General features: G+C 42.3%; 1 protein-coding gene across 1 annotated transcript in view; it reads right to left on the bottom strand.

The window, feature by feature from the left end:
- The window catches only part of LOC122803858, a 1735734-nt gene that overhangs the window by 495896 nt on the left and 1225308 nt on the right, over positions 1-14530 (bottom strand). The window lies entirely within an intron of this gene.

Genomic DNA, 14530 nt, shown 5'->3' with positions numbered 1-14530 from the left:
GCTTCCGTTTGCATATTTGTTTCCTAGGACTTTGTCTCTGCGGAATGTCAGAATATGGGTCTACAGCAGACTGGGAACTCAAATAATTTCTTTTAAGTTGAGGAGTTTTGTCCTAAACGCACTGTCACAGTTCCCCTACACACTAATTTCTTCTCAGTGGGTGCCTGGACTAGGTCTGCAGCATTGGTGGCGAGGACCCAGGTACCCTTATGAATCCAAAAGTGAACTCCTTGATTGCTTTGACATGCCTGAATCCACCACAGTGGTTTCTTTCTGATGCATGGAAGTGGAGGAATGCGAGTTCATAACAGGTACTGTTGCTGGCAGCAGGTGTTCTTGAGATACAACTACCTTCCTCATATGCAGCCTGGATAAGGAAATCATTACAATGTATGAAGACATGAGCTCAAAATCTCATGGAATTCCCTGGCAGATATTTTTTTTCCAGGATGCTCTAATTATTGGGACAGGAAAAGGACTTTGTTCTGTAAAAGGTATACCTTCAATCCCTGGTATCCACTCTGTATCCAGGAAGGTCACCTTCAAGGAGGGTTGAAAACTGGATTTTTGTAGGTTGTGTGTGAAACTTTGTCTCAAGAAACACTCTATGGTCATTTGGAAGGATGTCTTTAGTTAATCTAGGGAAGCTGCTGGAATGAGGCAATTGTCCAAATATGGGTGCCCTTTGTCCTACAGTGGGCTATCACTGAAATCAGGCATTAGTTTTTGGATAATGAGTATTATAAATTTAGGCACAAGGAGGAACTTGTTTAATCTTGAAAGTCTAAACTAGGCCTCCAAGATCCTTCCTTTCAGGGGACTAGAGTCACCATTGAGTAAATCCATATCCTTGTGTCATTTTGTTGGACTGGTTCTATGGGCCTTTGAATGAGCAGCTCCTGAACTTGAACCTGAACCTTGATTTGCAGGTATGTTGGAATAGAGGGAAATCTCCCAGGAAGAAATGCTTCTTGAATGTAGAGAACAAGTGCCAAAACAGTTACCAAATGTGTGAACTATAATTCTTGTGAAGATAATTTTTTGCACTGCTTTTACTGTGGATTAATAAAGAATTTGGCTGACACTTTGGCTTTGTCTTTGGAGGTTGCCCTTACAAGTGCTTTCATCTTTTTAAGAAATGCTTAACAGCTGGCCCGGTGGCAACAGCCCTACTTGGCGTTTCCAAAGCAAAGCTACATCTGAGTGAGTGCTTGACAACCTGGGAAATGGAGTTGCTGCCATTGTGCAGATTCAGCAACTCCTCATGGAAACCTTATCTTACCCTCTACCTTTTGAGTCATCAGATCCATGAGGGTCTTCTCTTATTTAATCATATAAAATTGGCAATTCAAGGTTCTCATGGTTAGGGTAGCTAAAAAGCCTTCTTTATCATTTAACAAGCCATTTTTAAATCTCACTTTTGACTCCCTTGGATTCTGAGACCATCTCAGGATCAGCCACTACAATCCTATACAGATGCTTGTAAGACTCGAGCAGTATGTAGAAAGTACAGTTGTGTACACTTACCATAAATGTAGATGTTAGAGTGAATTCACTGTTGCAGTCATTACATTTGGGTAATCTGCTGGCAGGTTGCCCTCAGTCGGCCTGATTAACAAAGTCTTGGGTCCTGTGTCGGTTGCTGTCCCTTCTTCCATGACGTCAGGGGTATAAACCATGCAGCTACGCCATTTATCAGTTTTTCTTGCCCCAGATGTCAGGTGCCCCCCAAATGGGAAGAAAAAAAAAATATATATATATATATATATATATATATATATATATATATATATATATATATATATATATATATATATATGTAATTTAAAACACAACAAACATACCTCCAAATAAAAAGCAAATACACCAAAAAGACTTTTGAGCATAGTAAAAGACAGAAGAGGTATAGTAAGAGAAAAACAGGGGGCTGGCAGGTGGGTAACCAGGACTGCAACAGTGAATACACTCGAACATATACATTTATGGTAAGTGTACACAACTGTACTATGTTCTTCGTGTTTCACTGTTGCAGTCATTACATTTGGGTAAAATCCCAAACTATAGAACCAAATGAGTAGTGCAATTAGTGCTCCAAAAGAACTAAGTAACCAACAATAAGAGCACCAAAGTTGCGAGTAGTGGTGCAATTAGTGCCGCAAACTATGGTTGGGATGATGGAATTATAAAGCACTAGGAGCAGCTATAAGGCCCTGCAGGACAGCAGTGGCAAAGCCTGCTCTGGATTTAGAGAAAAGAGGTAAATGGTAATGTTTGGTGAACATATGAACTGAACTCCAGGTAGCAGCTTCTAGAATGTCTCTGGTAGGAACCCCTCTGAGAAAGGCTGCAGAAGTAGATGCAACCCTGGTGGAGTGGGATCTGATCCCCTTGGGAACAGGTTTACCATGGTGCATGTAGCAGAAACGAATACAATGGCTTATCCATTTTAAAATAGTCTGCTTTGAAATAGCCTTTCCCTCTGCCCCTGCAGCAAATGTCACCGGTAATTGCTCAGATCAGAATCTTAGTTGTCTGTGTACATCCAATGAATGCAGAATCCACTCACCCTTGTTCTGTGGATTTGGGAAAAAACTTGGCAGATGAATGGACTGATTAAGAGCCACACTAGATACCACTTTAGGCATAAAGGATGGATTGGTCCTGAGCGCCACCCTGTCTGGGTAAAAGATAATAAAAGGCTCCACTGCCATGAGAGCCTGTAGTTCTGAAATCCTTCTAGCTGAAGTGACTGCTAAAAGAAAGGCTGTCTTCCAAGAGAGAAATTTTACGTCTGCAGTAGCAGCTGGCTCAAAAGGAGGTAGAGTGAGCTTTTCCAACACAAAATTGAGGCCCCATGCAGGAGTTGGTGCTCTCCTGGGAGGTCTTAACTTTTTGGTCCCTCTGAAGTACTGCTTTAGCAGGGGATGAGAAAAGAGGGGAGGCCCTGTGTTGTAATGAGCTGAAATACCAGAGGCATGTATTTTTATGGAAGAGAAAGATAGGCCCTTGTGAAGCATCTCAGTTAAATACTGCAGAATCTGAGGAATATTGGGCATTGCTGTGCTTATTCCTTGTGCTTGGTTCCAGGCACAGAATCTTTTCCATTTATCAGCATAAGATTTTCTAGTACTAAGACTTCTAGCCTCCAAAATGACATCCATCATAGGTTTGCTGAGAGATGTAACCGGTGAAATTAGTTGATTAGCTATGCTGCAAGATTCAGAGTTTGCAGCGGAGTGTGCAGAATTTGATAGTTCTGTTGAGACAGTAGATAAGGCATCTGAGGCAGGTACCACGGAGGAAGGTGTGACATATTGGGCAGGAGCGGGTACCAGTGTTGGCGTGGTCAGTCTGGAGCAATGGGAATCATTTTTGGTTTTTCCTGTCTGACTTTTAATAAGACCTTGGAGAGCAGAGGCAGAAGGGGAAAGGCATAGACTGATAGGTTTTTCCAGCTGAAGGATAGAGCGTCCACTTTCCAAGCTTTTTTGTGATGAATCCTTGTGCAGAATTTGTCCAACTAATAGTTCTGGGGTGAGGCAAAAAGATCTATGTCTGGGCTCCCCCATTTGTGTGTCAACATGCTGAAAATTTGTGGATCCAGTTTCCATTCGTGTGGGTCCATAAGATTTCTGCCAGAGTGTTTTGCTTTAATGGCAGGAATTGAGCTTGTAGATGTATTTGATAAGTCAAGGCCATGTTCCACAAAGCCATGGCTAGTCTGCAAAGGGGGTAGGAATGGGTACCCCCCTGCTTATTTATGTACCACATGACTGTGGTGCTGTCTGTCTTTATCAGTAGTTGTCCTGGATGAGGATAGTCCTTGAAAGCTGTCAGAGCATTCTGTACAGCTAGCATCTCTTTCTGGTTGATATGTAGGTGCATCTGATTTGGGCTCCACTGGCCCTGAATGCATCTCCCTGCCATATGCGCCCCCCAAGCATAATCTGATGTACCTGTTGTCAAGGTTTGTGTGGCAGGGGGTGGAATGTATAACAGTCCCTTGTTTTGGTGACAGGCCTCTGCCCACCATAGGAACTATTTCTGCAGGCAAGGAATGATAGGAATCATTACTTCCAGGCTGTGATAATGTTGACTCCATAAGCTTTTTAGGTACCACTGAAGTTTCCTCATATGCAGTCTCGCATATGGAATTATTAGAATGCAGGAAGCCATGAACCCCAAGGCCTGCAGAATTTGTCTTGCAGACAGCTGGGTTTTTGTGGCCACTTGTTTGAAGTCATCAATTGAATTTGTTTTTCTGGTGTAAGGTAAGTCATCTGGGCAGTTGTATTCAAGCTTGCACCCAGGAATGCAATTATTTGAGAGGGTACCAGATGCAATTTGTTTTCATTTATGGTGTACCCTAGACAAGTTAGAAGCCTTTTTACAAATGCCAGATATATTAGAAGAGTGTCCTTGTTTTCTGCATGAATTAGACAATTGTCCAGGTAAGGATAAATTTGAATGTTTCTTTGTCTGCAAAATACAATTAGTGGTGCCAAGCACTTTGTGAAGACCCTGGGCGCAGTAGATAAGCCAAAGGGCAGTGCAGAGAACTAGTAATGCAAATAGCCTGCTTTGAAGTGGAGGTATCTTCTGCAAGATTCCCTGATTGGGATATGCAGGTAAGCCTCTTAAGTCTAGAATTACCAGCCAGGCATCCTTGCCTAGCATAGGCAGTAACTGTTGTAGAGTCAGCATCTTGAATTTTGGAATGTCCAGGAATGTATTTAGAATGGATAAGTCCAGAACTGGTTTGTCTTTTCTGGGTACCAGGAAAAGTCTTGAATAAAAACCTTGTCCCTTTTCCTTTTCTGGTACAGGTTGAATAGCCCCCATATTCATGAGGGACATAACTTGTTTCTGGGCCTCTGCCCACTGATTTTGAGGCAGATCTGGCCATCCGTTTGGGACTGGCAACATGTGGAAATTAAATCTGTATCCCTGGGATACTATATTTAAAACCCACTTGTCCAGGGTAATTAAACGCAAATTTTGTGCATGAACTGCCAGTTTTCCCCACAAAGGGGCTGCCAAAAGATACCTGCTTGGTGATGGCAGAGGAAAGTCATTGAGACTGTTTACCGTAGTGAGGTGCCTTGCTACTTCCGGATTTGGAGGTGGAGGCACCCCATTGTTTTGTTCTGCAAGTTCCTTGTGACTGAAACCTGGAGCCTTTGGAGTGTGGGTTTGACCTGAGCGGCTCTGGTGGGTGCTGGAAAGGACCAATTCTTAGTAGGCCAGTGCCTACTGAACCTGGGTGGCTGCACTTGTAGGAAATCTTTTACGGTTTGCATAGATTTAGCTTTGTCTTCCATCTTTTTCAAACCTTCTTCTGCCTTATTACCAAATAGACTGTCCTGTTGTAAAGGAGCATCCAACAATTTTGCTTTAACATTATCAGGCAGATTTTGCTCCTTGAGCCAAGCATGCCTTCTTATCACTGATCCAGTTACAGCGGCCCTGCAAGAGGCCTCCAAGGAATCAAAACCACATTGCAAAGTATAATTTCCAACTTGTTTAGCTGAATGCAATAAATCCTTTAACTCTATTTTCTACACAGTCAGAAATCAACATCATTTTCTGTTTAAGTAAGCCCATGACATGCTGCTGATATTTAAGCATATGAAATTGATAGTTTAAAGTCCTGATAGCCAAGGTTGCAGATGTGTAAACCTTTTTATCCCATCTATCCAGCGCCCTGGAGTCTCTATCAGAAGGGGTAGGATTTTTAGCAGTAGAAGCCTTAACACCCTTGGGACCCTAAGAAATGGTTTCAGGGTCAGCAGTAGGGTTTTTAAAAAGGAATTTGTGGGAGTCAGGAACCCTGTAATATCTGTCTGGCTTACTATGAGCCGGAGGCAGGGAATCAGGAGCCATGCTGGATTCTGAGAAATCATCATCAACAATGTCTAGAACAGGAGGTATAGCCAAAGGTCTATGCTGAGGAAGAAGGAGGAAATCCCTAAGCCTCTTTTTAGATTCTGAGAAATCCTGACTCTCCCAGTGAAAATGCTTCCTTAAGGTATGCAAAGTTTCTCCAAAAGAAAAATCCTCAGGAGGAGAAGCAGAAGGGATGGAGTCTTCTGCATCAGAATCCTCATAAGGTAGAATAGATAATTCCTGATCAGAAGAGGAATCAGAAGAAATGGAAACTTGATCTGATGATTCATAATCAGCGCCTTGCCTAGGCCTCTTAGCAGGAGAGGGATGGGAACCCCTGATCAAGGTAATTAAATCCTCAGCCATTTTGATCATTTGTTTTTTAGGCATAGGGGCCTGTGCACGTGGCCCAAGCATCGTTTTTTTAGACACAGAAGTTGATTTTGGCCTAGGTTTTGAAGATGGCGTTGGTTTAATATACAAATCTTTAGGCCTGAAAACACCCTCAGAAGCTGGTACCTGCTCAGCGGCTCCGGACCCATCTACGGTAGAGACATCCGCGGGTTCAATACTTAAAGTGTCTCGTGGCATACCGGACTCTGAATGGGTCTCAGTACAGGCCTGCGAATCAAAACTAGCGGGCATCAGGAGCTGCGAAAGCGCCTCACTGAGCACCGGTGACTGGTTTAGGAGAAGCTTTGTCGGTTTTGGACCTCGACAGTCTCTCTTTTTATTTGCGGTTTTTGTGTATTCCGGTAGTCAGATTGCTAACCGACGACATTTCTGGATAGTTAAACCTTGAGCCAAAATATTTAGATGCAAAAATATACAGACGCTTAATAGTGTGTTGATTAAATTTAGCACAAAACCGACAGCAAGGCAAGTTGTGGTCAGGGCCTAGGCAAGGAATATAGTAAAAATGAAAATCCTTATGATGTATTTGCTTCCCACAAGTAATACAGTTATTAACTTTTACTGACATCAGTAAGGAGCAAGAAAAAGTTTCCCCAATGGGGTACTTAGCTTTAGGTTGAAGACTTTGGTTCTGAAACTCGAAAACGAAAATTTCAGGAGTCGGCCGACAAGCACTTGCGAACTGCTTCTGCTTCGGGCACTGCGCAGCAGGAAAGACTGATGAAAATGGCGTCGGCTGCATGTTTTATACCCCCTGACGACCTGACGTCATGGAAGAAGGGACAGCAACTAACGCAGGACCCAAGACTTTGTTAATCAGGCCGACTGAGGGCAACCTGCCAGCAGATTACCCAAATGTAATGACTGCAGTAGTGAAACACGAAGAACATCCACTCTGGCTTTCTAGATTCAAGGAGATGGGATTTACATTACAGGGTTGTGGCCTGAATCACATCCACCATTTTAGTAACAGACGAATGGAGAGTAGTTTCTGCTCAGTAATACAAAAAAATTCTCAGAATCTTTTCTTGGACTGGGATATTCTTGAACTTCCCCAGTGAAGGTCTCTTTCATTTTATGAAGACAGTCTCAGAAAAATTCTAATGCGGTGAGACAAGAGTGTCATCTGACTCGGAGATAGTTTATAACCCTGTAGAAATTTGATCCTAATATGTCACCTGGTTCTCAAAGCCATATGAATCTTAAGATTCCTGTGGGGAAGGGTGCCTGTTTATTTTTAAGGAAAGATTCCATATGCAAGCTGCTTTTAAGGGTCTAACTGCAAGCTCCAATGAATTTCATGAGATCCCCTGCAAACTTGAAAAAGTCCTGTGGGTAGGCGTGTTAATGGTGGGGCAAAGGCACAATAGAGTGTGGCCAGGACAAGCTAACAACAGGCTTTTTAATGTTCTGCTGCTTGGGCCTGAACTTGGGTGGGGCATTTGAAAGCCAGGCTTCAGGACATGAGCAAGTGGCCACAACCTGGATCTGGTCCCCTGGGATCTTTGAAAGGAGACAGATATGGGGAACTCTGTGCTTGCCCTCAGTAATGAGGATCTGGGTGTCAGAAGTGGTTGTCTGTACAGTGGCTCAGGACCCAACTAATGCCTTGGTGTATTTGGCCATAGCACATATCAAATGCACAGTAGACATGGTAGCCTTCAAAACAGTCATGCCAGAGCCCAAAACAGTACAGAAGTTCACAGGCAGGAGCTGAGAAAGTGCCTTATCTCCTTCAAATATCTCGAGCCTAGAAGGTCTGTCTGAGACAAAAGGTGTCTCCAGTTTTCTAGTGCTTATCTCTAGGATGCTTCTCCTTCCTTTTGTGCTACAGATTAACAGCAGGAATGGCAGACTTCATAGTGGGAAAAGGACACTGATGCTCTTTGTACTGGTCTAAATACTTTTACAAAGACTCTGCCCTACACCTAATAGTGCAAGTGCTGAAAAGAAGAATACTGGGGAAAATTTGGCATGTCATGCTCCAGATCCAGTAGAATATGCAAAGAGTAAAAATCCGTGTGGGGGGACCGATTTTCAACACACTAAACAAACATTAGATAATTCCCCTTATCAATATCAATCAAAATTCAAGTTATGCAACAAAGGCTTGCCCCAGCGGGGTACTTGGCTTCATGAAGCACTTTGGCCAGCACATTGACAAATACTGATGCTTTGGACTCGGACGCCAAGAAAGATCTGAAAAAATAGTGCAGACCAATGACCTTTTCTGTTCTGATGTCCTGATATTGGAAGGGAGGCCATCCTCCAGGTCTGCGGGAAAGGAAAACATTTCTGGTATTCGGTCTGGCCTTAAGCTTCCACAAGTCAAGAAATCGTAAGAGTGATTACTGCACCACTGAAGTATTAAGAACCTAAAAAAATTCCCTTAAGTATTACAAACTTTTTCTGCAACACATATGAAAGAACTGCAAAAATGCAGAAAAGGAGAAGGGGGCTTGGATCTTGACTTAAAATCGAAAGCTTCTGAGATTAAATTCTCAGTAAATGTCATGAAAAGGAGAAAAAGAAGGATATTGAAGTGCTCAATAGTCTGGTAATTTTCCTTTCTCTCCATCCTACAGATCTTTTTGGTGGCTTTCCTCAGGATTATTTCAAATTTAGATTTAGTTGCTCATACATAACTTGTGCACCTTCAACAAAAATTCCAGTCTGTCACAATTACAGATGAAGACAGGAGAAAATACTGGGGAAGATAAATTTCAGACATTGGCATGTATGCCCATGGCAACTGTCTTGGGGGTACTGAGATTCATCAGCTACTGACCATCAGATGTATTCCAAATTGCACATCTAGTCTCTTTAAGGGGAAACACAATTTTTTGCAAGAAAAAATGTACAGCTGCATGTCATAAGCATAACGATATTTTACAACTTCAAATAACATCCCTTATGGAGCACATAAACAATGAACAGTTCATGTAAACTTGAATCATATGGTACACCACAGCTCAGATAGTAAGAGGAGTAATTAACCCCTGATACCATCTTCTCAGTTGGCCCTAATAGGTACTGGGCAAATTATTCCAGGACAGCATTCAAAAGGTCCAACAGAATTACACTTAACTGGGTCAAAGGTTGCAGAGAAATCTAAAAATATGAGATCAAATAACAGAGTTGATCTCAGCAAAAGGGGAGTGGTACATATCCAGATGAAGGCAGTCTCTGTACTAAAACCATACTAGGATGGTTCATAGCTGTGAATATCATTTAAAATCCACCATTTCCAGTACCTTAAAACTCATGTCCTACAAAGTTTGATATTGTACTTGTGTTTTTTTTAATAGCAAAAGGTTTAATACATACTAACATGCTACATATGTTTTTTATAAAAAATATTTTTATAAAAATATTTTTAAAAGTGTTCATTTTATATTACAAGTCCTTTGATGGTTTGTTAATTAATGAACTGTTGTTACTGGTGTTTTAAAACATGTGATTTCTTTAGGGAGGGGTATTTAATTAGGTAATTGTGAATATGTTTTATGGATTTTGAGGAAGTTTTGTTATAATCTTGATGAAAGCACTTAATTATAAAATAAAATTGGGTGGTTGCTCCAGTACTCGTCCGTGTTTCCTTTGTGTTGTTGTTGGGTTCCCAGTCTTTTTCTTGTTGGAAGATGTTACCTGAGCCACCTATGCACGTCCACACTATGCAGAATCCTTACTCGCAGATTTTTAGATTCCGGGTAGAAAACTGGATGATTGATGGCTTGATTCAAAGAAAACTCGAAAACCACTTTGGGTACAAAAAGGGGTTTATTTTTAATGTGACCCGATTCGTGTGGAATCTGAGGCAAGGTCCACCCACTATGACAGCTTGCAACTCAGATACTCTTCTTGCAGATGTCACAGCAATGACGAGATCCCAAAGAGGAAGAAACTATTTACAAGAAGGTCTCAAGTGTCCTTTTAGAAACAGTTTTACCACAAACAGAGAAAAAAGAGGAGGATCCATGGGCAGACATGGTAGAATGACCAGAAAATTAATCTTTATATAAGAATAAAAGAAGTCAGAGGAAAATAACTGGTACAAATATTTGAGCACCAGTGGTACAAAATCCTCAATGGGTACCTGGTTACTGACTAAGCATCAACTAGGAAACCACTTCCACTTGCCAATATAGGATTTTCTAGTATCAGGTTTTCTTCACTCCTTTAGTACCTGCTGCACTTCTTCATGAAGTCAGTGCCTAAAACATATTAGAACTGAATCATCTAGGCAGTCAGTTGACGTTAATTAAGGTGAAGTGTATCAAACTCAGTCTGTCTTGTGTGAGTAGATCCAGTCTGTGAGGAGGTGTGTGGTAACTGCCCTTGACAAATTCCATAAGCAGGGAGAACCACTGTTGCCCAGGTCAAAAGAAAGACACCACAGTGATTTTTGAAGAGTCATCCTGAATATTCAGAATTACCCTGGATATTAGTGGAAATGGTGGAGACACAAAGGAACTTTCCTGTCCACGGGAATGAAAATGCATCTGTTGTCCAGGCCTGCTTGCAAGGAGTCCTGGTGCAGAATTTGTTTAGTTGTCTATTTTGAAAGGAGGTGAACAAATGTGCCCCACAATTAGATCAGCTCCTGCAAGACCCCCCCAGTTTAATTTCTATCCACGAGGACTTGTCTTGGTAATGCTCAACTTGTCTGCCACTATGTTTTACTCTGACAGAATGTAGGATGCTTAGAGGGTTAAGGAATGCTGCACAGATGCCTTCTAAGCCATCATAACCAGTCTGTATAAGGATACGATTTTCTACCTCTCTGCTTGCTTATGTACCACGAATGTGACATTTTCTGTAATCTTGTAGAGGTCCTGGTAACCAAAGGTGATGGAGATTTCAAGGCATGGGTGACGGCCAATACATCTTTACAATGATGTAATACATCTTTACACTGATGTGCTTGAGTAGGTCTGAAATAGGCCTTGCACCTTTACCCAAATGAAAACTGCTCCACAAGCAAAATGAATCATCAGTGTGAGAGATTGGTCTGGTGTCTGAAGAGAGAAAGGGGGATCTTGGTTCAGCTGAATTTGCTGTCTCCACCAATGCAGTTTTGTTTTCTGAAAGCTCAAAACTGGAATTTGATGCTCTAGAGGATGTAAATACTAGCTCCTAGAGTTTCTTTTCAGAAACCACTGCATCTTTCTCATGTGTAACCAGGCAACAGAAATCATGAGAATCATGGAAGCCATGAACCCTAGCATCCTGTGAAATTCTCTTCCAAAAGTCAGACTGTTTGGAGAAACTCGGGAAAGTTTGCAGAAAAAATCCACCTTCTCTTGTGTCAGAAAGGCCTTTTGAAAAGTAGTCTCTAGAAGGCAGCCAGGAGAAGCAATTCTCTGAGATGGAGTCATGGAGGATTTTTAACATTTATCTGGAAGCCCAGACTGGTCAGAAAAGACATAACTCAGGCTAACGATTAAACATCTATATAAAAAAAACAAGTAAGTTGCCTAAATAAGGAATATGTGAATGCCATTCAGTCTGCAGTGAGCTATGACTGGGTTTAGACATTTCATAAACACCGTTGGAGTTGTAGATAATCCAAATGGTAATGCAGATAACTGATGATGTGACCCAAACAGAGAGAACCTCTGAACTTTCCAGAAGCCTGCAACTATTGGAATGTGATAAGCACCATTTAAGTCTAGTGTTACCATGTAACTAATGGGAGGAATGAGGAGCAACGTTCTGCAAGGCCAACATTTTGAATTTTGGTTCTTTTACACGCAAGTTCAGAAATGAAAGATCTAGTACTGATCTCCAACAGGCAAACTGTTAATGTAAAACAGAAACCAGTAAATCTGGAGTGACCCACATGGAGGCTCCCAAAAATATCAGACCCTCAGACTCCAGATGGGGGAGCCACACAGGATAAACCAACAATAAATCAAATTAGGCTATGATCAGACATCACCAATTCCACCACCTCATCATGACACCTAGATGGAACACTGAGTCCAATGTATGCTCTTCTCAATGGTTAGCAGAGGTAACACAGTATTGAACAAAATTTAACTGCAATGGGATGCCTTTACAAAACAGACTCCTTTCTTAAACCTAATATTGAAGTCTCTCAGAATTAGCCATCTAGATGACATCAACACAAAGCAGGCATGCCTGTGAACTGAAGAAACACACTGTCACACTACCAGGTACACAGGAGAAGGGAAGGTATCACTCCTGTGCTCATGACATTCAAAACTGTTGGCAGCTCTAGTTTTAACCTACTTCAGCTCTATGACTGGAATACAAGGCTGTAAAATGATCACGTGCCATTTATTTTCTTGGATCCACCACACCAGACTACCTGGCTTAGCCTGAAAGAGCTGTTTCTGTGTGGGAGTAGAAGAGGCAGATTTAGAGGAAAATTTTTCATAAAATCTCTCTTACCTTTGGAAGATTCGGCCTGGCAGACTTTCTAACAAAGGTGGTCTTGGTAAGGTAGTTCCTCTGAAACCTGGGCACTGCAGAAACAAAAATGTGCTTCAGGTCTTGCAGCTCCCTGCCCTACTCCTGAAGAGATTTAAAGAGTTCTGCAGCAGAAATATCAAACAATGCCTTGTTGTCCAGGAGGGCCATCCATGATTTTTGCCTTAATGTCATCAGGCAAAGATTGGAGCCTGAGCCAAGAATACCTCCTCAGGACTGACCTAGATGCAGCTGCTCTAGCTGATACCTCCATGGCATCATAGCTACACTTTATGGAATGCCATGTAACCTGACCTGAGTTAAGGATGGAGCGAAGATTAGCCTTAGTGGGAGAAGTCAGGAAGCTCAGAGAGTAATTTGCCAGCATCCAAAAGAAGGGCCAAGGAATATTTGGCCATATGGGTCTGATAGTTACTGGCCCTGAAAGCCAGAGTAGCTGAAGTGTAAACCTTTTTTTCCTATTCTCTCCATGACCTTGCTCTCCTTATGAGGGGAGCAGAGGAGTGGAAGGTAACATCTTGGATGTCTTGTCTGCAGATACTGAGATGGTAAGCAGGGTCTGCAGAGGGACATTTGAATAGGAATTTGGAGTTCTGTGGCACTTTATGAAATCTATCTGGCCTTTTGGGGGCTGGAGGTTGAGAAATCTGGGCACTCTGAAACAGTAGCAAAGGCATCTAGGAAGGCTGGCAGGACAGGAAGTATGGCAGATGGGAAAGGGGAGTCTATCTCCGGCAGATCACAGTACCTTTTTTGGATGTCTGGTACCTGACAATAATCTCACTTGAAAAACTCCCTAATCTTAAGACTTGTTTCCTCAAATGAGATATCCTTCCATGGAGAATCAGTGCCATTAGATTCCTTTTCTGGGGAGGCATAACCCAAAGGGGAAGAAATTTGGGCTGAATAAGCCAAAGATTCTTCCCCTGAAGATTCCTCATCATTGGAGGAAAACTCATCAGAAGTCCTGTTTTGAGGAGTAGAGGAAAAGATGGAAGGGAAAGGGAGCCGAGGACTGTCTCAGGGGCCATAAATGTGTTGAACAGGCCATGGGAAAAAGCCTGCTAATCCAGTGGTTGTTCCTGAGGAGCTGGAGAAACATGTTTTGTCTTAATTTTTTCTTTTTGGGAACCTCCATTTGGTGAAAGGTGGATGGGGCCAGACGTCGACCTACACTCTACAACGTTGGCAGGAACATCCTCTCACATTATGATCTGGATAATGCCACATGGGTCTTCAGTCCCAAGTCGGATGCCTACATTTCCCTCAAAGATGTGCTGGTAGGGTCCTTCATGGCCTCCACAATGGTACCTGACAAAGGAGTGACTACTGACTTCAGGACAGTCTCTGAGCCAACATCGGCTTTGGGAGAGACATCCAGAACAGAGGGAGTGGCAGGTAAATCAGGCATACGCTTTTTGGCCCTCAACTTGTGGCTCGCCTGACGGGCCCAACGTAGCTTCCATGTCACGTGCGAGATGCTTTAAGTGCTAATTTTCGAGGTATAAGTTTAAAGAAGCTAAGGGACTTACAGAGGGTCTTGGGTACACAGGCCTTGCAAATAGCACAGGTAGTACAGTCGTGATTCAGGCTTAGGCAAAATAAAAAAAAGGTCATTGAGAGTCCTTATGTGGAATCTGCCTTCCACACTGACACTTGCCGTTCCTAGCTGACAAGTAATCACAAAAATACACACTAGCCAAAGACAGCAAAGAAAAAAACCCCAACAGGGCACTTATCTTATCCAAGGTTCGCAAACTTGTCTGACAAGCAA

This window comes from Protopterus annectens, chromosome 6.part0, assembly GCF_019279795.1.
Source record: "Protopterus annectens isolate FY-2018-M chromosome 6.part0, PAN1.0, whole genome shotgun sequence".
NCBI lineage: Eukaryota > Metazoa > Chordata > Ceratodontiformes > Protopteridae > Protopterus > Protopterus annectens.
This window is presented reverse-complemented; position numbering and strand designations above follow the sequence as displayed.